Source organism: Gorilla gorilla, chromosome 22 (assembly GCF_029281585.2).
Source record: "Gorilla gorilla gorilla isolate KB3781 chromosome 22, NHGRI_mGorGor1-v2.1_pri, whole genome shotgun sequence".
Classification (NCBI taxonomy): domain Eukaryota; kingdom Metazoa; phylum Chordata; class Mammalia; order Primates; family Hominidae; genus Gorilla; species Gorilla gorilla.
Window position 1 is genome coordinate 35848777 of NC_073246.2, and position 26658 is coordinate 35875434.

The 26658-nt window shown below is 42.5% G+C and overlaps 1 long non-coding RNA gene across 1 annotated transcript in view; it reads left to right on the forward strand.

Moving 5' to 3' along the window:
• LOC134757846 (uncharacterized) overlaps positions 1–25020 on the forward strand; it is a 41673-nt gene extending 16653 nt beyond the window's left edge. Inside the window, exon 3 of the long non-coding RNA XR_010132383.1 lies at positions 21871–25020. This is a non-coding gene — a long non-coding RNA (uncharacterized lncRNA). The remainder of the gene's footprint in view (positions 1–21870) is intronic.
• Positions 25021–26658: the final 1638 nt, after the last annotated feature.

Below are 26658 nucleotides of genomic sequence, written 5' to 3' on the forward strand. Positions count from 1 at the left end.
CGATTGGGAGGCAATTTAAAAACCCTGGGCTTTTTCCAGCCCCAGTGTAGTGGATGACTCTGGGTCCCCTCAGGTATGTCGATCTGTATGGGAAATCAGGAAGAATGATTATTAATAACTGGAAAAAAAAACCCTATTATTATCTTTCCATGCCCAATGCCATGCTGAACCAGCCCTGCCTGCTTCTGCAAGCCAGCGAGGCTGCTGGATTTTCTTGAAGGGTATTGAGTTGCTAAGCAACAGCACTGGCGGCGCCTATCATGCCCAGCGATGTCAATGCCTGAGTGTGGCCTGCAGAGCACACTTGCTCCCCTCCCCCTCGCCTCCTCTCGACCCCTTCCCCCCACTACATGAGAACATTAATTTGCATCTCAGGGACAGGAGCTGTGCCAGGTGATTCTGTGTATAAAACAGCGCAGTGCAGCCCCTGAAGCACAAATATTGTTTTGGGTTGCAAGGCGGTGCATGTGACGTAGTTGAAAATACAGACTCATTTGTGTATACTCCCCACGTAAGGAGGGTAGGCTTCATCTAAAAGCCTGCGTGTCAAATATTCCTTTCTAATACATCCTGGTGTGCTCTGCCTTGAAGTGTTTTTTTCCTGTCTGCCCATCCAGCATCTTATTTATGCCCCATTCTGTCCCTCTCTCTCGTTGCCTTTGTTCTGTGGTCTCCTGGGTGATGGAGTTATTGTTTGTGTGTAGGGATGTGTGGATAAAAGGGAGCTGATTTCTAGAGGTGAGATGGCCCTGTGGTTAACGGTTGGAGGCTGCTGTTGACAAGGCCTGTTGCTGTGGCAGTTTTGCTCCGGAAGTGGCCATTTTCTGGGCAGGGCTCCACCAGAGCACCATCTGTCTGTGCCTTTTACTTCCTGTCAAGAGGCAGCAGGCTTCGTGAGCTGGGAAAGTGCCAGAAGCAGCCTTCGAATTAGACAGACCTGGACCCAAACCCTTTCTCTTCCCCCAACCCGTTTTGGCATCTTGGCACGAGACTGTCCCCATTTCTGGAAAGGGTGTTCACAAGAACAGTCTGGCTGGGTTGTTGGGATGACCGAGTGTGATCATGCGTCTCTATGGCTGGCCATGGTGTTTATTCGATGGCAGGTATTACCAGGATGGAGCGAGTCCCAGTAGGAAGGGCCTTTAGGATGTCATCTGGTTCCACCCAACAGGGATGGGAACTGTAATTCCCCACTCTCCCTGTGGAGAATCAGGGCAGGCTCCGGATGAATGGCCAAAGGCTGCACAGAGGTGAGCCTCCAGGGTTGGGTTCTAAGCGCTGTTCACACTCCTGTCCCAGTGGTGTTTGGTCTGGGGCACATTGTGATATGTGTTTCCCTCCTTTCTTAAAATTAGCCCTTGGTTTCAGGGCCTTGTAGTGGACTGATGTCCCTCCTTAACTGAACAGTCAGTCTGCTTATTTTTTTGGGGTCATTTAGGGGTAAAAATAAGTAGATAACTGAACAAAGCTGGCTGGCAGGAACCTTTGGCTGACTGCAGGGCTTTGGTGGTGGTCAAGACCTGGAATTGGATTTGAGGCCTGGCCAGGGTGAAGGATATGCCATAGGAGCCCAGGAGGATGACTCTGCCAGGCCTGCTTTTGACATCTCTGTCATGCTTCATGCTTTATGCTGCTCTGGGCCATTAAGCAAGAACTAAATCTGATGCCCAGTCAAGGCTGAGCTCTTTTTTTTTTTGAGACACTGTCTCACTCTCTTGCCCAGGCTGTAGTGCAGTAGTGTGACCATGGCTCACTGCAGCCTCAGTCTCCTGGACTCAAGTGATCCTCCCACCTCAGCCTTCTGAGTAGCTGGGAGTACAGGTGAGTCAGGTGAGTGCCACCACACCTGGCTAATTTTTTTTTTTTTTGGTAGAGATGGGGTTTCACTGTGTTACCCAGGCTGGTCTCAAACTCCTGGGCTGAAGACCATCCACTCGCCTCAGCCTCCCAGTGTTGGGACTATAGGCGTGAGCCACTCATCTAGTCTAGGCTGAGCTCCTAAACAGGAAATGTGTGGCATGGCTTCTTTGAAGGTGGCTTTCTCATTCTGAGTTTTAAACCACAACCACTGAAGATGGTTAGTGCCTGCGGAATGCGTACCATTTCCACTCAGAGAAACCATTCCTCCATAAGGAAAGCTGGGGCCATTCCTGGTCTGGCGTTCCCAGTGAAGGAAGAACCAAGTGGATGCCCCTCAACCCCAGCCCGAGGCAGCTGTGTCGTTATGGTCCAGCTGGGCACCCCACTCTTTAGGAGGCGGTGAGGGAAACAGGGGGATTGGTCTAGGTTTGTGTGGGTCAGAGCCAGGTGAGATTCGTTATAGTAGTTGCTGGGCAAAGTAAATAGGAAGGAGACAGAAAGGCCCAGGCACGCAGGAGACCCCAGCTAAAAGGGCAGGGAGAGGGATACGTTGGTGGCCAAGAAGAGGGAAATGAGGAGGGGCTTTTGGAGATCCCGCCAAAGAGGCGTTCTGTGAACCCCTCCCGCTGACGCACCTACTGAAGGGTCCACTGAGACAGCAAAGCAGGAAGGGTGGAAAGGGTCCGCCAGGGGCAGTGCCTGACATGCGCTAGAGGTGACGTAGAATCTGGGATCAGCGACCAAAGATCACACCTAGAACCGTGGTCAAGGATGTGAGCCAGATTTTCTGGGGCTCAGTCCTGGGTTTGTCACTTAACTGTGTCACTTGGAGCAAGTCACATACCTCTGGCAGTCTCAGTTGTTCATCAGAAAAATGGGAATTTTATATAAATATATAATTATATATTTATTTATAATATGTGTATATATAATTATGTGATTATAATAATCACAAATGGGATTATATATAATATATAATTATACATTAATTTATAATATATATTTATTTATAATATATGTGTATATATACGCATATATACATATGTATGTATGTCTATATCTCCATCTTTCGGGTTGTTTTGAGAATTAAATGACCTAACCCATGTAAAGCCCTGTGTACCGTGCCTGGCATGTAGGATCACTGTCACCTGTTTTTGTTGTTATGACCTGAGCATCTCCCTGTTCACCAGCCCTTGTTCTTTAGCCACAGGTTGAAGATGACAGTAGATCCTAAGGAACCTCAGTTCTATCCCGAAATGTGAAGGCCTTTTTACTCAACCACAAAGAAGTGGTCAGCAGAAAACTGGTCATCCTGGCCTCTGGGGCCACGCACAGCACTCAGGAGGAGCTACTGTTTTCCCTGCCTGTTTACATGTGGCCTGGGGCCTTGTGGGCTATTTGAAAATTAGGACACAAGAAGTCCAAGCAGCACCTGGTAATTAAACTGAGTCCTCTATCAGAGAGAGGCGTGACCTTGAAGGGCATCCATACAGGAGCCAGGGGCAAAGCAGAAGGTGGGAGGGATTCTCCAGGCTTGACCCTCTCAGCACATCTCAGTCAGGGGTGCCTGGCAGCCTAGATTCCAGCCCTGCCCAGTGCCACCCAGAGACCTGAGGGAGGTGGACAGCTGCTCAGCTGGGTGATGGGAGCCTCTAGAAATAGTTGTCAACCTCATCAAACCAGAGATGAGCCCTTAGGACAGCCAGGGTGTTGATTTCCAGCCAGGCAGGGCATTGGTTCTCCAGTGGGATGTGGACAAGGTTCACTGCAGCCTCTCAGCAGATGAACTAGGGGAGAGACACTATCCCAACCACGCTCCCCCGACCCTTGGGTGTTAAGTGAAAGTATCTTCCCTTTTTCTCTCTGCTCTCTCCGCTTTACAACAAAATATTATCTTTAGTCTGCAAAACCAGGGCCAGGAAGAATCTTCACAGCTAGACAGGGCCTGGAAAGATGATGAGGCATATCAGGAACTATGTAACCTCGTAATACTTCTGCTGCAAAACCTCCTGATGTTCTGAATGAACAGTCACATGCAGCCTCTTCAGTGCAAAACTGAGCTCATAAGAAAGTAAAGCAAATCTGTAGGGGCCAAATGAAGAGGGAACTGGAAGTTAGAGCTTCAAGTACATGACTGATGTGGTGTATCCCTTGGGGATGGGGGTGTACATGCTGGTTTTGGGAAGCAGGGCACTTGGGTTTGAAAGTTCATCCAGGACATTTGTGTGACTCTCAGTTTTTGAATATTGGTGAATAGTGCTGCTTAGAACATTCTGGTATGTGAGTTTTTGTAGCAAATAAGGTATTTATGTTGGACAAATATTTAAGAGAAAAATTATTGAATTTAGGTATGTATAAACTCAGATTTGGAGAATACTGCTAAACAGTTTTTCAAAGTTGTTGTTCATTTTAAATTAACAGCGTATGGGCCAGGCACTGTTCCTCATGCCTGTAATCCCAACACTTTGGGAAGCCAAAGCAGGAGGATTGCTTGAGGCCAGAAGTTTGAGACCAGCCTGGGCAATATAGTGAGACCCCATCGCTACAAAAAATTAAAATATTAGCTGGGCATGGTGGTGCGCACCTGTAGTTCCAGCTACTCAGGAAGCTGTGATAGGAGGATCACTTGAGTCCAGGAAATGGAGGCTGCAGTGAGCTGTGATCGCGCCAATGCACTCCAGCCTAGGCAACAAAGCGAGATCATGTATCAAAAAAAAAAAAAAAAAAAAAAGTCCAACAGCAATGACAACAGTGTAGGAGCATTCTAATTGCTCCACATCCTCAATTTGTATTGTCTTTTCCTCAGGCTTATTTTAATCACTCTGGTTGGATTTGCATTTCTTTCTTTCTTTTTTTTTTTTTTTCTTGAGATGGAGTCTCATTCTGTCACCAGGTTGGAGTGCAGTGGCATGATCTCAGCTCACTGCAACCTCTGCCTCCCGGGTTCAAGCAGTTCTCCTGCCTCAGCCTGCTGAGTAGCTGGGACTACAGGTGTGTGCTACCATGCCCAGCTAATTTTTGTATTTTTAGTAGAGATGGGTTTTCTCCATGTTGGCCAGGATGGTCTTGATCTCTTGATCGAGACTGTGATCTGCCCACCTCGGCCTCCCAAAGTGCTGGGATTACAGGTGTGAGCCACCATGCCTGACCTTGGATTTGCATTTCTAGGATGATGAATGAGAGTGTACTTTCTCATATGTATTGTGGCAATTTGATACCTGCTTTTATGAAGTGTCTGTTCAAGTATTTTGCTCATTTTTTCTATTGGGTCATCTGTATTTTTCTTACTGATTTACAGTTTATACTTGATTTATAGATTTGTTTGAAATATAAATCCAGGTGACCATAAATATATTGCAAATATCTTCTCCCATTCTTAGCTTGCCTTTTCACTCTTTTTTTTTCTTCCTTTATTGAGACGGAGTCTCACTCTGTTGCCCAGGCTGGAGTGCAATGGCGAGATCTCGGCTCACTGCAACCTCTGCCTCTTGGGTTCAAGCGATTCTCCTGCTTCAGCCTCCTGAGTAGCTGGGATTACAGGTGCCCGCCAACATGCCTGGCTAATTTTTTGTATTTTTAGTAGAGACGGGGTTTCACCATGTTGGCCAGACTGGTCTCAAACTCCTGACCTCAGATGATCCACTCACCTCAGCCTCCCAAAGTTCTGGGATTACAGGCGTGAGCCACCACGCCCGGCCTCGTTCTCTTAATGGTGTTTTTGATAAGCAGATGTCCTTGATTTTATTAAAGTTCAAGTCTCTTATTTTTTCCTTATAGTTATTACTTTGTGAGACCTACTTAAGAAATATTGCTTAGTCCAAAATCATATATTTTCCTGTGATTTCTTTTAGAAGCTTTATTTTTATATTTTTCAAATTTAGAGCTACAATCCAATCCATCTTGAATTCTTTTTTTGTATATATAGTTTTAAAAAAATATATAGAGGTTGGTATTAATTTTTTTACATCTAGATAGCCAACTGACCCAGCACTATTTATTGAAAATAAAATTATTTCTCTTGTGTTACATTGTCACCATTGCTGTAAATCAAGAGACCGTATATCTATAGGTCAGTTTCTGGATCCTGGATTCTGTTCCAATGGTCTATTTGTTTATCCTTGTGACATTATCTTACTATATACCATTACTTCATTCTATAATGAGTCTTGATATCAAATAGGGAAAGTCTTCCAACTTTGTTTTTCTTCAAGATTGCCTTGGTTCTTTTTGCCCCTTAACATTTTCATATAAAATTTAGAATGAGCTTGTCAATTTCCATGCATGCTCACAATAAACCTGCTGGGATTTTTATTAGAATTACACAGGAACTCTAGATATGCCAGATTGTAGAGAGTTTATATCTTTATAATATTGAATCTTCCAATATTGAATGGTAGAGCTCTTACACAACTTCCATTATGTTAATACCTGGGTTTGTGATTTTTTGGATGCTACTATATATTAGTCTGTTCAGGCTGCCATCACAAAATAACATAGACTGGGTAGCTTGAATAACAGAAATTGATTTCTCACAATTCTGGTGGTTGGGAAGTTCAAAATCAAGGTACCAGCCAATTTGGTTCCTAGTGAGCATTTTTCCTGGTGTAGGAGATGGTTATTCTTCTAGGTGGGCACCATCTTGCTATGTGTTCACATGATCTCTTCTTTGTGGGTGTGTCGCAAGAGATAGCAAGTGAGCAAGCTCCCTGGTGTCTCTTCTTACAAGGGCACTAATTCCGTCATGAAAGGCCCACCTTCATGGCCTCATGTAACCTTAATTACTTCCCCAAAGCCCCATTTTCAGATACAATATATTGGGGATTAGGGCTTCAACATGTGAATTTTGGAGGGACATAAACATTCAGTACGTAACATACTGTAAATTCTTCATGTAGGTTCAAGGTTCAAATGTATATTACCCATTTGATCTGGGAATTCTTAAGATAAAAGATTAATATAGAAGTGGTATCAAGCAGTGATGGTATCCCTGCAATGTCTGTCAGAAGCAATAAAAAATCTTCTCTGGAGGAACATTCCCTCAATTCAGGCAGTTCAAGATTGCTACAAACAGAGTCCTACTAAATATAAGTTCACAATCCAATTACAAAACATACGAGGAATCAATTTACCATGAGCAAGAGTCAGCCGACCAAGCAACTGATGGATTATGTTTCAAGAACTTAAGATAATAGAACTATCAAATATACTATAAAATAAATATATTTAAAATTATTAAAGACTTAAAAAGGAATTGAAAATTGATAAAGAGAATAAGACTATTAAAAGGAGGAGGCAGATTTGAAAAAGAATAATATTAATAAAAATGAAAAGTATATAGTCATTAAAATTAAAAACTCAATGGACAGATTAGAGACAGCTGAAGGGGAATTAGGGACTTGGAAGGTACAGGAAATTTCATACAAAGCAGTTTAGAGAGATTAAGAGATGGAAAATATGAAAGAGAGATTAAGAGACAAGTAGGACAGAATGAGAAATTCTAATATACATGTAATGGGGTTTCCAGAAGGTAAGAAGATAGATAATGGGGCCAGGCATGGTGGCTCATGCCTGTAATCCCAGCACTTTGGGAGGCCGAGGTGGGTGGATCACTTGAGGTCAAGTGTTCAAGACCAGTGTGGGCAACATGGTGAAACCCCACCTCTACTTAAAAAATATACAAAATTAGCCAGTTGTGGTGGTGGGAGCCTATAATCCCAGCTACTCAGGAGGCTGAGGCAGGAGAATCACTTGAACCCAGGAGATGGAGGTTGCAGTGAGTTAAGATTGTGCCATTGCACTTCAGCCTGGGTGACAGACGAGACTCTGTCTCAAAAAAAAAAAAAGGTAATGGGGAAGAGGCAGCAGTCAAAGTGAAACTGGCTAAAAATTTTTTAGAATTGGTTTAAGACTTAAATCCTAAAAATCAATCAGTCTGGTTACTCTTGAGCAGAATTAAAAAAATATATATGTATAGTTTAGAGGATAAAGAAGGAATCAGTAAAACTCAAACAATCCAAGAGAAAGAGAAAAGAAACAAAGAAAAGACAGAGTAAGTAGGAAGTATAAAATAAAGCAATGGTAATAAAACTAAATATATGAGTAATCATAATACATATAAATAGAATAAATTATTCATAAAAGACAGAAGCTAGATGTGGTGGCTCATGGCTTGAAGTCTCAGCTACTTGGGAGGATGGTGTGGGAGGACTGCTTGAGTCTAGGAGTTTGAGACCAGCCTGGGCACCACAGTTAGACCCTGTCTAAAAAAAAAAAAAAAAAAAAGAGATTGTTAGAATAGGTTAAACACACACACGCACATGCAGTCTAGTATTCTAGTATGCCTCTTGTTTAGAGAGTGACGCAGAAAGGTAGAAAATACACACCAGGGGAATACTAATCAAAAGAAAACTGGTTCAGCTATAGTAATAACAGACAAAATGGACTTTTTAATACATGTATAAAAACACTTTAAAGAGAAAAATAGTCACTACATATGATAAAAGGAACAGTTCATTAAGATACATTCACCTCCATTGACCTAGCAAGATCACCTTAAAACATATGTAGCAAAATTTAACAAAATTAGGAGGAAAAATAGACAAATCCATACCTGTAGTGAGAGATTTTAACATACCTCTCCTAGTAATTGATAAACCAAGAAGACAGAGAATTAGTATGATTATGGAACATATAAACGATATAAGAAGCTTGAACAATAATTATATGTGTAATTTTACACTCAACAATCAGAGAATAGGCCGGGTGCAGTGGCTCATGCTTGTAATCCCAGCACTTTGGGAGGCCGAGGTGGGTGGATCATTTGAGGTCAGGAGTTCCAGACCAGCCTGGCCAACATGGCAAAACTCCGGGTCTACTAAAAATACAAAAATTAGCTGGGCATGGTGGCGGGCACCTGTAATCTCAGCTACTCAGGAGGCTGAGGCATGAGAATCACTTGAACCCAGGAGGTGGAGGTTGTAGTGAGCCAAGATCATGTCACTGTACTCCAGCCTGGGCAACAGAGCGAGACTTCGTCTCAAACAACAACAACCCCGCCCCCCACCGAAAAAAGTTAGAGAATATACATTCTTTCTAAGCAGATACAGAAAATGTACAGATTTTGACCATGTACTGGATATTTATATCATGAAGCTATTTATGTAAAGCTTAAAAACCCATAAAACTATACTATACCATATTCATGGATATTATCTTCATAAAAAACATAAAATACATGGGGGCAATAGATCCTACATTCAGGCTGTAGGTTTTTCTGCAGTTGGAAGGAGGAAAAGGGGATGGGAGAGGGACATATTAGGGGCCTCAGCGGTATCTGTAGTGCTTAAAACAACCTTAAATAAGAGATCAGCTTCCTGTCCTGATCCAGGAGGAGTCTAACCTCTAAGCCTCTCTCTCTCCCACTGATTATAACTAAAACTTTTAAAAGCAGAAAATACTTAAGACTTGGAAAAGTCATAGCATGCAGATTGAGGAAGGGAGTCAAAACTTGAAGAATGAATTGTTCAGAGCTGAATTTCTCATTTTCCCCCCTTCTATTTCCCAACTTTGATCTGAGGGCAGCCTAGTTGTGGACCTAAAATCCTGAGAAAAACCCTGTATTTCTGGCCAGAGGACTGAGAAAATGGATCCCTGGGAACTAGATAATAGGGCAGCAGTCCCCAACCTTTTTGGCACCGGGGACCAGTTTTATGGAAGAAAATTTGTCCATGGACCTGGGTAGGGGGATGGTTTCAGGATGATTCAAGTGCGTTACATTTATTGTGCCCTTTTATTTCTATTGTTATTACATTGTAACATATAATGAAGTAATTATGCAACTCACCATAAGGTAGAATCAGTGGGAGCGCTGAGCTCATTTTCCTGCAACTAGACGGTCCCATCTGGGGGTGATGGGAGACAGTGACAGATCATCAGGCATTTGATTCTCATAAAGAGCGTGCAACCTAGATCCCTTGCATGCACAGTTCACAACAGAGTTTGTGCTCCTATAAGAATCTGATGGCTCTGCTGATTTGACAGGGGATCAGGCAGTAATGGGAGAGATGGGGACTGGCTGTAAATACAGATAAAGCTTCACTCGCTTGCTTACAGCTCACCTTCTGTTGTGCAGACCTGTAATGGTCCATGGCCCAGGGACTGGGGGCTCCTGGAGTAGGGGAAATGCTGGAGAAGAGGGATTCCTTAGTTCAGTGTATGGACCAACACAAATCTTGGGCTCAGCCTCAAGTTGTATATACCCAGGACAGACCTAAAAGTACTACTGCAAAGATTTTCACAACTGACCTGACACTAGAACCCTGCAAACAGAAGGCAAGACAGAACCTGTGATCTGAACACAACAGGGTTAATGACCTGCTAAACAAATCGAAATCAACATTCTCTAGAAGTTTTACAAGGAGAATCTAGAATTTCATGGAATAATATTAGAAATGTACAAGATACAATCCAAACTTACTTGACACATAAAGAACCAGGAAAATGTGATTATTTTTCAAAGGAAAAGGCAATCGATTATGTTAATCCTGAGATGGCCCAGATGCTGAAGTTATCAGACAAATACTTTACTTGTTATAACCAAGCCCATGAGGTAAAGGTAAACACCTTAAAATGGAAAGAAAAAAGTGTTTGGCAAAGAAATAGAAACTATTATGAAAGAATACAATACAACTTTTGAAAATGAAAATTGTAATATCTGAAAAACAAAACTCATTGAATGGGCTTAATAGCAGAATGGAGATGGCAGAGGAGTCAGTGAACTTGAAGATGTATCTGTAAAAATTATCTGGTCTAAAGGACAGAGAGAAAAAATGATTGAAAAAAATTAATAGAATCTCAGTGGCCTGTGGTACAAGACCAAAAGGTCTGACATTCTTGTTCTTGTAGCACCAAAAGGAAAGAGAAAAGAGATTGGATTAGAAAAAAATATATATTTGAAGAATTAATAGGTGAAAATGTCTTACATTTCAGAAAAACATACATTTGTAGATTTAAGAAGCTCAGCAAGTCTCAAACAGAATAAACCAAAAGGAAATCATGTCCAGATGCATCACACACTGTTGAAAACCAGATATAATTGAAAAATCTTGAAAGCAGCCAGAAATAAGTAACACATTATATATAGGGGAACAAGGATTCATATGACTGAGTATTTCTCACCAGAAACCATGGAGGCTAGAAGACAGTAAAATAACATTTTTAAAGTGCTTAAAGAAAGGAGCTTTTAACCCAGAATTCTATATTCAGAAAAAATATCCCTCAGGAATGATGGTAAAATAAATACATTCTCAGATTAAGAAAAAGTGAGAGAATTCTTTGGTATTAAACCTGCTCTAAAATAAATGCCAAAGAGAGTCTTACAGGCTGAAGGTAAATGATACCAGAGGGAAACTTGAAACTTCAGGAATGAAGGAAGAGCAACAGAAATGGTAAATATTGGGCTAAATAAAATACCCTATTTTTATCCTTTTAAATTCTTTAAATATTTATGGCTGTTGAAGGCAAAAATCATAACATTGGTGAGGTTCTCAATGTATATAGATATAAACATATGACAGGTATAACATAAAGGGGGAGGGTAAAAGTATGTATATGTTTGTCAGGCTCCTACATTTTACTTTGAATTGGTAAAATAGTAACTTGAAGTAGACTGTAAAACACTAGGAATGCATACTGCAATATCTAGAACAGTCACTATACACACACACACACACACACAAAGAGATATTGCCAAAAAAGCCAACAGATACATTAAAATGAAATACTAAAAACTTTAAGTAATTCAAAAGAAGGCAGGAACAATGGAACAGAACCAAAACGCAGAGGACAAACAGAAACCACATAATACAATAATAGACATAAATTCAACCATACCAATAATTACATTAAATGTAAATGATCTAAACATACCACTAAAAAAACAGAGATTGTCAGATTGGATAAAAAAGAAGACTCAAATATAAGCTGTCTACAAAAAGCTAATTTAAATATGACATAGGTTAAAAAAGGAAACAATATAAAGCAAATATGATGAAATGATAGAACCAAGTGGTAGATACCTGTGAGTTAATTCTGTTACTTGCTATTATATTCTATATGTTTGAAATATTTATAATAATAATAAAAGGGGATTCGATGATTTTTTACATAAATATTCTAGTCCTCTAGGGAGGAAAAGGAAAGATTGGTTAATAGATACAAGTTACAGTAAGATGGGAGGGATAAGTTCTAGTGTTCTATGGCATTTTAGGGTGAATATGGTTAACAATAATTAAATGTACATGTTCAAAAAGCTGGAAGAGAGTTTTTTTTTTTTTTGAGATAGAGTCTTACCCTGTCACCCAGGCTGGAGTGAAGTGGAGTGATCTCAGCTTACTGCAACCTCTGCCTCCTGAGTTTAAGCAATTCTTGTGCCTCAGCCTCTTGTGCCTCTGCAGCTCTGTAGTGATTCTTTTTTTTTTATTTTTTGAGACAGAGTCTTGCTCTGTTGCCCAGGCTGGAGTGCAGTGGCATGATCTTGGCTCACTGCAATCTCCACCTCCTGGGTTCAAGAGATTCCCGTGTCTCAGCCTCCTGAGTAGCTGAGACTGCAGGCTTGCACCACCATGCCTGGCTAATTTTTTGTATTTCAATAGAGACAGGGTTTCACCATGTTGGCCAGGATGGTCTTGATCTCCTGACCTTGTGATCTCCTGACCTCGTGATCTCCCACCTCGGCCTCCCAAAGTGCTGGGATTATAGGCATGAGCCACTGTGCTCAGCCTAAAAGAGAGGATTTTGATTGTCCGCAATACAAAAAAATGATAAATGTTTGAGGTGATGGATATGCTAATTACCCTGATTTGCTCATTATACATTGTACACATGTACCAAAATATCACTCTGTGTCCCATAAGTATGTACAATTATTGCATATCAACTAAAAATAAAAAGAATCAATGCCCTTTAGATGGGTATATGAGATCTTTAGATGCCTGGCTCCAGACTGATGTCTCATCTTTTTCCTTCTAGTCCCTGGTGTGGGGCCAGAGCTTAGGATCTGGAATCAGACTTCTTAAACTCAAATTCTACTTCTTACCTGGTGATCATGTCCAAAGGACTTTAACTTTCTTAAACCTCAGAAGACTTCAACAGTAAAATAATTATAACATTGCCTAACTCTAAGGGTTTATTTTGAGGAATAAATGTAATATTGTACCTAAGTAATGGCAAAATGCTTGGCACATAGGACTTGTTTAATGAACATGAGCTGTTATTAGCTAGACTGATTCACCTGGCTGGAGTCACTGATTCCACTGTAGGTCATCCTAGTTCCCTGCCTTTTACTACCAATGAAACACAGATTGCAACACATTAATGGCTGGTGAAATCAATAGAGTTTATTGTGACCAGCATTAAAAAAAAAAATTGTAGGCTGGGCATGGTGGCTCACGCTTGTAATCCCAGCACTTTGGGAGGCCGAAGCAGGCGGATCATGAGGTCAGGAGATCGAGACCATCCTGGCTAACACGGTGAAACCCCGTCTCTACTAAAAATACAAAAAATTAGCCGGGTGTGGTGATGGGCGCCTGTAGTCCCAGCTACTTGGGAGGCTGAAGCAGGAGAATGGCGTGAAACCAGGAGGCGGAGCTTGCAGTGAGCTGAGATCGCACCACTGCACTCCAGCCTGGGCGACAGAGGGAGACTCCGTCTCAAAAAAACAAAAAGAAAAAAAAAAGTGTAATGAAATGATGTACAACAGAATAGAATGGGTTGGAATTTAATAGAATTGAAAAGAACAGAATAGAATAGCATTTTTAAAAAGTGAATTGTGTATAGTTAGGATAATGATTGGTTCAGTGTGTGGGTATAAAACATTTATTATTGTGGGTTTTGGCCAAAAGAAGCTTGAGAAACACGGGTTTCCATGATTCCTTTTGCCTGGAGTACTGAAGCTTAGTGCCGCCCTCCAATGGATTTTCAACAGCCTGTTGGAGCCCCACTTCCTTGAAAAGTTTTCACATGATTTTCCTTAGCCAGAATGCAAAACCTGTGGAAGCCATGGGTACGTTTTAAACAAGGGAGTGATGAGATGTGATTGACATTCTAAGAACAGGTGCTCCTGTGAAGAGGAAGCCTCAGGAGGGAGTGAGAGCAGAAGGGAGCCCACTTGTGGTCGTCTCAGCAACAGCGGAAGAACCTGGGCCGCTGGGAGTGGAGTTGGAGAGAAACAGGTTGATTTGGAAGTTATTCTGCAGGTAGAATGGAAAGACGAATTCCGCAAGATGCTCTGGGGTCCACTGAGCTCAGCTGCTCAGGCTCAGCTCTTTCTGTGGCTTCTTCTTGGGCAGCCTGTTGACCAAGATGTGGCCCATGCCACTCCCTATATTCGGAGTCCATTTTCTGATGCCCTCTTTCAGCTCTTCGCCTGCACTCATCTGTGACTGCCTGGTACTGCTAGGAAGCCTCTGTTTGTGTCTCATCTCTCCAGGTGGACTGGAGCTCCTGGGGGTCCTTTCCTTTGTGGGGGGTATCAATATCAGAATGGAGTCGCTTATGTCAAACCCTAACAAAATGGAGGTGGAGGCCACGAATTGGAGCCTATATGCGTGCCTGTAACAGGACTTGTCACAAGGAATCCCTGCACATATGCCTATGATGGGGACTATGCCAGGATCTCCTCACATATGGAGGATTTGAGGTAAGCCATTTGCTCAAGCACACTTGCCCAGCAATGGCAGCCTCCACTAATGAGACATCGCCAACTCCTGTAATCAATGGTCTTTGTTTCCAAACAGCTTATGTGGAATTCTCCGTTTTTTTGTCTGTAAAAGTCTTCTTTAGCCCCAATCTCTTTGGATATGCCTATAACTCATCATAGCACATGTTTCCCAGGTTGCAATCCCCTGCAATTCCCAAATAAGCTCCTTTTGTGGAGATCCTGTCTCTGTCATTATTTAGGTTGACACCTTTTATGTCCTGCATTGCTGTTGATGACACCCACATTTGTACCTCCTGCTTGAATGTCCCCTCCCCCAACTCCAAAATTCCTCTCTCTGTCTACGCTGTACCTCTATTTGAACCACTAAGAGGCATCTCAGACTTAAAGTGTCCCAAACTGAGCCCCTGTGATGCCCCCAGAGCTGCTCCTCCCCACCACCTCCTCCTCAGCAATGGCAGCTTGATTCTTCTTTGGGCTTTATTCAGTCCCCCAACTTTGGAGCTTTCTTGACCCCTCTCTATTGCTCACATGCCATATTCAATGTGTAGGCAAATCCTTTGGCCCTGCCTTCCAAAGACATGCAGAATCTACTCACTTCTCGCCACCTCTCTGTCTCACTCTGCGTCAGGCCACCCTGTGTGTCCTTGCACAATTGCGGGAGCCTTGGATCGAGTCCTCCAGACCTTCTACCTCTTTGACTTCATCTAGTGCTGCTCCGAGCCCTGTGCTCTTCCTTGGACACACCGGGCATGCTGCTGGCAGAGCCTTTGCACGTGCTGTTCCGTTTGTCGGGTAGCCTTTTCCCCAGATATCTGCTCAGCTCATCCGCTGTCTCTTTCGTCCTCGCTCAGATTCCCCTTCTCTGTGAAGCCTTTCTGACCATCCTCATTAAAATCAAATAACCCCACCCCTCCACTCCCTTGCCCATTTTCCTCATCCATTTCCCCCAGGACTAATCACCCTCTAACATTCTATATATATTTTTCTGATATATTTGTTTATATGTCTTGCATAAACAAAATGATTTGGTCTATGGTCTATCTCTTCTTGCTAGAATGTAAACTCCACAAGGGTAGGAATGCTTGTTTATTTTGTCACCGCTGTGTCCCTGACTCCTAAAATGCTGATGGTGTGGCCAGCTGCATGCCCTGCTGTCTCTATTTTGAAACTCTAACTAAATTTTGGACAAGACCCTCCTCTTTCATTTTATGCTGGACCTGGAAAATTACAGAGCAGGTTCTGACTTCCAGGCACATGGTACGCATTCAATAAATAATCTCTTGAATGAATGTTGAATGTAGTGGTTTTCAAAGCAGATGGGAGATAAGAAGTTACTGAGTGGTTGACTGAATGGAGGGAGGGCTGATCATTCATTCATTCATGCATTCATTCATTCACTAACATTCAACAAATATTTACCTGACATCCTTAGGGATTAAATTTCTGTCCACTGATAGTGAACCTCATGCATCATGTTGCACAGTCCATAGATTTGAGGGATTTTACGAACACAACACCCTGTGATGTAGGTATGATTGTCTCCACATCCAGATGAGGATACTGAGAAGTTAAGGCATTGCCTGAGGTCATGTGGCTAGTGGAAGCCACAGGCAGGATTATCCCATGGCTGGCCAGGCTGAGCTGTGGGGGCAGCTCCTGTACTCTCAGCCTCCTCCTTCAGAATCCCTCCTCTTCACTCCCCATTCGTGGGCTGCTTCTCCCAGGATCAGGCAGCCTCTGCCCACCTTTTCTCACTTCACCCTTTCTCCTCGCAGAATTAGAAAGAATCGGCTCCAGCTATTTGTTTCTTACTGTGGATTTATCCATGTGTCACCTCTTCCAGGCAGAATTACATTCTGAAGGCATCTCTAATTGAGATTGCTCCATGGGGAAGGACTCTTAGGCCTCAGGAAGCAGGTGTTAAAGCCCTGGAGTGAGGCAGGAACCCCAAAGCCCTGACGACACCCCATATAGGTACCCCCAAACCTGCCTATACTTCAGGCCAGGCCCCCAGTATAGAGATGGAAAAATAGTCCCACTTTTGGTCACAGATTCTGGAAAACTGTGAGATTCTGGGGAAATCCATTTTGAGTAATACCTTTTAGAAGAAGAAAAAAATGGAAGTAGCTTATCATAGAATGGGTTTTTTAGACAAAGATGGCAATTCAGGAGGAAACATAAATTTAACAACTCTCAAGTATGCACAGCTGACATCTCGTAGAGCAGGGCTGGTGACTAAGCCAGAAGTTACTGTCTGCATCCTTTGTAACTTACAAATAAAAATGAGGACCAGACATTAGTTATGAAATGCATGAACAACCACTGCTCTGGGAGCCACATAAAAAGGTGGTGATTCCAAACATTTAACCTTAGCTTTTGTCTGTGTGGTTTCATTTGAAAATGATGGGGTGCTTTAAACTCTCAGAACTTAGAAAACTCTTAAGTTTTTTTTTTTCTTAAGACAGGGTCTTACTCTGTTGCCCAGGCTGGAGTGCAGTGGTGCAATCATAGCTCACTGCAGCCTCGAACTCCTGGCCTCAAGGGATCCTCTTGAATACCTGGGATTACAGGTTCATGCCATCGTGGCCAATTTTTAAATTTTTTTGTAGAGACAAGGGTCTTACTATGTTGCCCAAGCTGGTCTTGAACTCCTGGCCTCAAGAGATACTCCCACCCTAGCCTCCCAAAGTGCTGGGATTACAGGTGGGAGCCACCATGCCTGGTCAAAACTCTATACATTGAAATAACAAATATAAGAAATAGATAAAAATATAATACATAATGAATATAATAAACAAATATAATAAATATACAAATATATAAATATTGTATTCTATATGTAAACTCATGTATTTTATATATGAATATATTATATGTGTAACATAATATATTGTATATATTACATGTGTAACATAATATATTGTATATATTACATGTGTAACATAATATATTGTATATATGTTATATGTGTAACATAATGTATATATGTTATATGTGTAACATAATATATTGTATATATGTTATGCGTGTAACATGATATATTGTATATATGTTATGCGTGTAACATGATATGTTGTGTGTATGTTATGCGTGTAACATGATATGTTGTGTGTATGTTATGCGTGTAACATGATATGTTGTGTGTATGTTATGCGTGTAACATGATATGTTGTGTGTATGTTATGCGTGTAACATGATATGTTGTGTGTATGTTATGCGTGTAACATGATATGTTGTGTGTATGTTATGCGTGTAACATGATATGTTGTGTGTATGTTATGCGTGTAACATGATATGTTGTGTGTATGTTATGCGTGTAACATGATATGTTGTGTGTATGTTATGCGTGTAACATGATATGTTGTGTGTATGTTATGCGTGTAACATGATATGTTGTGTGTATGTTATGCGTGTAACATGATATGTTGTGTGTATGTTATGCGTGTAACATGATATGTTGTGTGTATGTTATGCGTGTAACATGATATGTTGTGTGTATGTTATGCGTGTAACATGATATGTTGTGTGTATGTTATGCGTGTAACATGATATGTTGTGTGTATGTTATGCGTGTAACATGATATGTTGTGTGTATGTTATGCGTGTAACATGATATGTTGTGTGTATGTTATGCGTGTAACATGATATGTTGTGTGTATGTTATGCGTGTAACATGATATGTTGTGTGTATGTTATGCGTGTAACATGATATGTTGTGTGTATGTTATGCGTGTAACATGATATGTTGTGTGTATGTTATGCGTGTAACATATGTTGTGTGTATGTTATGCGTGTAACATGATATGTTGTGTGTATGTTATGCGTGTAACATGATATGTTGTGTGTATGTTATGCGTGTAACATGATATGTTGTGTGTATGTTATGCGTGTAACATGATATGTTGTGTGTATGTTATGCGTGTAACATGATATGTTGTGTGTATGTTATGCGTGTAACATGATATGTTGTGTGTATGTTATGCGTGTAACATGATATGTTGTGTGTATGTTATGCGTGTAACATGATATGTTGTGTGTATGTTATGCGTGTAACAATATGTTGTGTGTATGTTATGCGTGTAACATGATATGTTGTGTGTATGTTATGCGTGTAACAATATGTTGTGTGTATGTTATGCGTGTAACATGATATGTTGTGTGTATGTTATGCGTGTAACATGATATGTTGTGTGTATGTTATGCGTGTAACATATGTTGTGTGTATATTATGCGTGTAACATAATATGTTGTGTGTATATTATGTGTGTAACATAATATATTGTATATATATTTGAAAATATTGTATATATAAAGTATATAACATAAAAATCAGAAATAAACATAAGGAATGTAAGTATTGAAATTACATTGTGAGCTTGCTTTTTGTACTCAGACCTTCCCCACAGTATTAGGATGGTTTCATTGGCAAATAAAAGAAACTGAACCCAACCCAGCTTAGGACTTCAGGAAAATTGATTGAATGATTGATTGATTGCTTCTATGATTGAAAACGCTGCCTCACCTCCAGGCCTCCCTGGCTTGATGCCCAGAGGGGCAAAAGGAGCTTCTCTTTTCTCCCAGCAGTCACATGTCAAATCCTAGATGAGCTCAGGCTGGCCTTACTTGGACACACGCCCCTCCCTTGGGCCTTTGACTTAGCAGGAAGGATGGGGGGCTAATTAGCCAGACCTTGAGGGGGCCAGACACTGTGACTGAACCCCCAGAATCAATACCATCAGCTTTGGGGAGAAGCAGCTCCCAGGAAAAAGAAACAGTAATTGCCTATAATCTTGCTTTTCTTTCCATGCTGACAAGAGACATTTTCCTTGAGACTGACAGAAAGCGCTGTGTTATAAAGAACTAGTCCTTTCTCTTAGCTGTTTTCATAATTCCAGGTGTTTTCTGTTCCAGTCAAAAGACTCGAGAAAAGAAAAATTTCTCAAGAGAGAGGATCAACTTCTTCTTTATTTTGGGAACAGTAGCTAAAATGTGGTCTCTGGACCCAGGCTAACCTAGATTTCAACACTGCATCTCCTGTGGAGTGTAGGAACTTGGGAATTTAGGTCCAGTTGGCCTTCACTTTCCCCGTTTGTAAAACAGAGATAAAATCATACCCCTCTTAGTTTTATGGTAAGGATTACATAAAATAACACGTATTACCAAATAGCACAGTTCTTGGTAGATTTTCTTTTATTTACTTTCTCCTTCAAATACCCACTGGGTAATTTTTTACCCCTCGAGAAGCCTTGGAAAAGCAGTGATACCGGATGCATTCCCTTATCTTATCACTTGTCACATTCATTATGCTGAAATCATTCATTGAAGTGTGACTCTCTCTTTTATTTTCCATCAGGCGGCAGGTTCCTTGAGATCCAGGGCCATGTGTTATCCATTTTGATGTCCCCAGTGTCAGACTTAATGCCTGGGAACACAATAGGAATTCAACCAATGTGGAGCTGCTGAACTATTGAACCACCAGATAGAGCTTTTGAGGGTGACCGATCGTTATTGCCTTTAGAAAAGCAAGATTGGTGGGTTACACCCACACAGAGCCAAGTTAGACTATTTTCTGGAATTTGTTTAACCCGGGGTATGTATTTACCTGGACCACAAAGAGAATGTTGATGTGACCAAGTCATCTTATAGGGGAATGGCAAGGAAGGGAAGAGGCAACAGGGAGTTACACGGCTGGGTTGGAATCTTAACTCTCCCGCCTACTTGCTTGTGGAATCTGAAGCAAGTTTTTTGATCTATTTCTACCTCAGTTTTCTGATCTTTAAAATGGTACAATAATACCAACTACATGGGACTATTGGGATAATTAAATGAGACAATGTATTTACAAAGCCACTGCAGGCCGGCCGTGGTGGCTCATGCCTGTAATCCCAGCACTTTGGGAAGCCGAGCAGTTGGATCACTTGAACTCAGGAGTTCGAGACCAGCCTGGGCAACATGATGAAACCCCATCTCTACAAAAATACAAAAAAATTAGCCGGGCATGGTTGGCATTTGCCTGTAGTCCCAGCTACTCGGGAGACTGAGGTGGGAGAATCACTTGAACCTGGGAAGCAGAGGTTGCAGTGAGCCAAGATTGCATCACTGAACTCCAGCCTGAGACCCTGTTTCAAAAAAAAAAAAAAAAAAAAAAAGCCACTGCCTTGAGGCATCAACATACAATATGGAAGAGTCCCTGAGCTGGGGCCACAGGGTTTGCTTGGTAGGCACTGTGTTTGTAGGAGTACAGTCTTAACTGCTGTAACAAAGGGGCTCCAAAGTACAGTGACTTACCAAGAGAGAAGTTGATCTGTTTCCATGTCACAGTCTGGAGGTCAGCAGGTCAGGGCTGCTGGGGTAGCTCCACATCCTTAATACGTGCTTTCCATTTCTGTGTCTAAGGAGATACCCTGGTTCTTGTCCTCTCCTTCCAGCAGTGGAAAGGGGGAAAGGGGCTGGGCACAACGGGTCGATGATACTACCAATTTTTTGAGGGCAAGATCAGGATGTGACCCTCATCACTTCTGCTGGCTTTACCTAGTCACATGACCATGGCTACTGCAAGGGAGACTGGGAAATGTAGTCTTTGGCCAGGCAGCCATGTTGCCAGCTAAAATTTATACTACAGCAGTATAGAAAAACAAAAATTGGGAGACAACCAGCCACCTGCCATAGCCACTTAGGACCTCACGAAAAAAGGCAAGAGTGATAGTTACCTCTCAAAAGGGCTCTTTGCTGGGTTCCCTTGGCAGCAAGTGCATTGTACAAAGTCTAACTCCCCATGAACCAGAAGGGAATTCAGGAAATGATTCAGGCTCCCTGGCTGACTCAAACACTCAGGATCCTGGAGAGAAAAGTAGCCATACACCCATTTGGGGCTTGGGGTTTAGTTTATAATAATAATAATGACTTTGGCACAGAAAACTTCCTGAGGGTTAATGAATGACTGGCTTGGATTAATAGCCCAAATCACTGCTGAAATCTATCAACTCCTTCCAGCTTCATATTAATCTACAGGAAATTCTTTGTATACCCAGCTATTACAGCTTCAATCTCACAAAATAAAAATGAATGGATGTTTCATTAGAACTTGGAAAAAAACTTGATCACCATTGTGGGTGGCCACCATGCTGTTATTATTTTTTTTCCAGGCACATTTCCTGCATTTCCTCTGGTTCTCTTTCTGGCTTCAATTTGCTGCAGTGGCAACAGCAGCAGCTGGCCCTCTAGACTAACATCTCCTTGCTATTTATAATACACTTTGCAATGCTCATTATTTCTTAACTTTGTCTTCCCAGATAGACTGGGAGCTCCATGAGGTCCGAGACAACCTGAAGACGCCCAGCTCAGCAGAGACTGGCTACGGCAGTCACTCAGTAACTATTTGTTGAATTGGACATAATAGAAGAGCTGAAGAATTTTAAACAAGTCACCATCAGTCCAGTGGATTCCTCAAAGCAAACCTGGAAATCTCAGCATGAGTTGGATTTAAGGCAGTACATTTTCAGCTCCTGAAAATTTGAACAGTTTCTCAAGAGAACAACTTGAAACAGAAAGGCAAGGATGTAGATATGGTTGTAGAAGATGATGTCTGCAGCCACCAAACTGTCCACTGTGAAGATAAACCATGCATGTTTAGTAGGCAGTGCTCCTCTTCCCTGTGGGGAGTCCCACTGCTTCCCTGGCCTGGGTGTTCTCTGCCGGTAGATGTTATTGACAAAATAAGCAAAGTCCTCTGATTCTGAGAATTAGAGTTAATGATAGCTCTAGATTGCCTCTGCCATGCTATTTAAAGTCCTGCTTTATTGTCTGACATGTGTTCGGCATCTGTGAGGACTTGTCCAGTGCAAAGTACAATCTCCACTGAAAGATATCACCAGCACATCTTGTCACTGTGCTGCAGCAAGCTGGGCAGTACAATGATGTTGGCAGGATCCTGTTTAGGTGGAGGATGGCCACCTGGGCATCAAGAATCTTCTACCTTGATTCCACATTGATTCCCCAAAGTGGGCTTCAGACAGCTCTTCACTTACATCTTCTGATTAAAGCAGCAGACAGGGTCCCAGCTAGAGAAAAGTTCTGGGAGCAGGAGAGGTGTTGGTGGCTTTAAAACCAGGGGTGAAGATTGAATTAGGAGGTTAGGCAGGAGTAGGATCAAAGACTTAGAAATTGCTTGTTTCCTCCTGTTATTCTTATGAGAGCTGATACGGGGCTTTCAGTTTTGGGGGAGAGCCTTGGAAGAGAATGAGGGAATTTAATCAACTAGCGGGACCTTTCCAACTTACATTTCCCAGTGTTTGTTGGATGATACGTTTGCCTAATAAGTTAAAGCTTCCAAAAATAGAAAGGAAAGCTTGGTGACACTAAGCTCTGGCATGCTGTCATCTTCTGGCTAGGGGTCTTGTGCTTCTGTTTTTCTATTTCTGACCGAGGACATGAAATGTGTTGTGACCTCTCAGATAATGCTGTGGTATCATGTCCAAGCAGTAACTAACCAGAGTGGAGTTTTTACAGGTAAAAAAGTATTGAATAGCTCAGCAACAGGGAGGATTTAATGATAAATTGCTTTTTCAGAAAATGACAAGGGGACAGACACTTGCGGTTCTTCCATTGAGAGCCTTAAGGAAGTTAAGCGAAGCCTCTGCTCACCCCTTCAAGTAACGATGACCCATCAGATTGTAGTCATAACCAGTAGCATCTGAGGCACCCCTAAACTCTCTGGGCCCCAGATTCCTTGTTAAGTTAAATGAGGTGACTTCCCAGTTTACCATTCCAGGGGTTCCTGAGGAGTTAGAAATGAAGGAGAAAATGCAACATGTACCAAGTGAGCAAGAGCTCAAGGCTTATCTCTGGCATGAAAGTGACCGCTGTCCATTAGAGATGTGCTTGCCCTAGATTTCCTTTAGGAAATGCAAACATTGAACTCTGACCTTCAGGACCCAAGCCCCGGCTTGCATCTATTCTATACACTTTCTGTTATTTGTTAGGGCTCACAAGGAACAGTTATTTATTTTTTATTTTCTATTTTTTTTTTTTTAGAGATGGAGTCTCACTCTGTCTCCCAGGCTGGAGTTTAGTGGTGCCATCTCAGCTCACTGCAACCTCCACCTCCCGGGTTCAAGCAATTCTCCTGTCTCAGCCTCCTGAGTAGCTAGGACTACAGGCGTGTGCCATCATGCCCGGCTAATTTTTAGTATTTTTAGTAGAGGCAGGGTTTCACCATATTGGCCAGGCTGGTCTCGAACTCCTGATCTCAAGTGATCTACCCTCCTTGGCCTCCCAAACTGCTGGAATTACAGATGTGAGCGACCACACCCAGCCCATTTGTTTTCTTTCAAACCCTTCTGTAAGACCAGGGCTTTAGGTGAACACGTGGACAGAACAAGATCATCACTATTTTGCAATATGAAGACCAACTGCACTGTGACCAGAAAACACAGAGGCAAAATGTTGAGCTTAATGATACCTTTTTATAATTTGTATTTGGTGTTTCTCAATTTTCCATTGGATAGTTTGAGAGATAAGTACAAGTCAATGACATGTTCTCTTTCGTACCCTATTGTCTAATCCTGCTAACACACACACACACACACACTGATTACCTAATTTATCTGTTCTCCGATTATTACACTCTCAATTGCTGCAGAGTCTCAGAAGCAGCATGGTGTAACAGAAAGAATATGAGGCTTAGAATCCAAAAGCCAGAGTGTGAATTCCAGCTCCACTGACTTGCTGCGTGACTTGAAGCAAGTCATTACGTGTCTCTGTTTACTCATTTTATTACCTTCCTATTGCCTCTGTAATATAGCACCACAAACGTGTGGACTTAAAACAACATGCATTTATTCTCTTAGTGTTCTGGAGGTCAGGAGTCTGACATCAATTTCACTGGGCTAAAATCAAGATGTTGGTAGGACCAAGATCCCCGTGGAGGCTCTGGGAGAACCCATTTCCTTGCCTTTGCCAGCTTCTAATGCTGCATTCCTTGCATTCCTTGATTGTTGACCTCTTCCCCCATCTTCAAAGCCAGCAGAACAGCACCTTGTTTCATGGCCTTCTTTACTGTCAAATCTCCCTCTGCCTTCTTCTTATAAGAACACTTGTGGTTGCATTTAGAGGCTGTGATAATCCAGAATAATATCTTTATCTCAAGATCTTTGACTTAGTCTCTTCTGCAAAGTCTCTTTTGCCACAGAGGGAAATATTCACAGGTCCCAGGGGTCAGGCTGTGTACATCTTTGGGGGACTTTATTCTGCCTACCACACTCATCTTTTTTTTTTTTTTTTTGGATGGAGTCTCGCTCTGTCACCCAGGCTGGAGTGCAGTGGCATGATCTCGGCTCACTGCAACTTCTGCCTCCCCAGTTCAAGCAATTCTCCTGCCTCAACCTCCCAAGTAGCTGGAATTACAGGCGCCTGCCACCACGCCCGGCTACTTTTTGTACTTTTAGTAGAGATGGGCTTTCACTGTGTTGGCCTGGCTGGTCTTGAACTCCTGACCTCAGGTGATTCCCCCACCTTGGCCTCCCAAAGTGCTGAGATTACAGACGTGAGCCACCATGCCCGGCCCCACACTCATCTATTAAGTAGAGCTAGGAATTCCTATCCTAAGGGACACAAAAACGAAAAAAGATAAAATTTGTGAAGAGGCACGTAATGAAAGCCCATACATGTCACTGAGTTCAGAGGAGGGTGGGTCTGACCTCCCATTGGCTGGTCTCTGCCTGATGGACATCGTGAAGAAGAGAGCCAGGACTAGTGTGGCTGGGGGATGTTCAGGGGCCAGAGTGGCTTCAGGTGCCAGCAGCCCTGGCCGAAGGATGACTCCAGGAGCAAGGCTCAGAGCCGAGTGGAAGAAGCTTCAATAAACGCAACTGAGCCAAGCATGATGGGATGTGCCTGTGGTTCCAGCTACTCAGGAGGCAGGTGGGAGGATGGCTTGAGTCAGAAGTTCGAGGCTGCAGTGAGCTATGATCACACTACTGTACTCCAGCCTGGGTGACAGAATGACACCCTGTCTCTAAAAAGAAAAGGCACCTGGATGCTCATGACCGAGATGGGGTGGGGTGGGTGGGGTGGGACAGCCTCACTTTATAACTTTGCTTTCAGCATGATGTGGATTAGTGTCTCCCATGTGGGAAAATTATGTTTACCACTTAGAGAGCTGATAGTGCTTGGTTACCCCATAACGCTGGACCGTGGCAGGCTTAACTCCCCCATCAAGGGCCTTAATGTATTTGGGGCTCTAGTCCTGGCAACAGCAGCAAATCTCCTTTTTCTTTTCCTCGAGCTGGTTGTTCACCAGGCAGTTGGGATGTTAATGGGAAGAGAAGACACACACAAGTCCCTTGTTTTCAGTAAGGTAGTCTGGTCACGTCCTTAGCAGGTTATTAATCTTTTTCAAACCCCTCCTCTCCACCAAGTTTTATGATCCTGGGAAGGAGATTCCTACCTAGCATCCTTAGAGTTATCGGGGGTTAGGATCGGTGCATGCAGCCACTTCCCTGGAATCATCAGTAGCCCTCCAGCCTCTGGGGGAGAGCTGCCAGTGGTCAGAGATGTTGGGAATTACGAGGGAGGAGCTAGGGAGAAGGAACTCACAGTCCCTCAGTCTCTGAAGGTGGCTCCTGGCAGGAGAAGCCAGGAGAGGGGGCCAGTCCTAGAAAAGAGCTCTCCCAGGGAATTCCAAGGGTCCTCCCAAGGTCCAGTCACAAGATGAGGAATTACTGCTGGGCTCTTCCTCAGATGTGCCTGTGAATTCATATCACAGATGCTTGATGCATTTGACAATTGTTTAATTGCTTGAGCCCAACTGATACTCTTTCAGTCACTTTAAGGGAGTGATTTCAAGTGTGATCATTGCCTCAAATCTGTATGGCTTTCCTTGCCTTTCAGGTGCTTTAAGAGGACTTATGTTCTTTGACTCCCCTAGTAACTCAAAAGGGTGGCTAAGATGCAACTCTGGAGGTTTCCAAGCTCTCTGCAAAGCCTGCCTTCAGTAGTCTGTGCACCACAAGAAGCATAACTTTATTATCCTCTAGCTGAATTTACCTCCTGCTTCGAGCCCCTGTTTTCCCATGTCATTT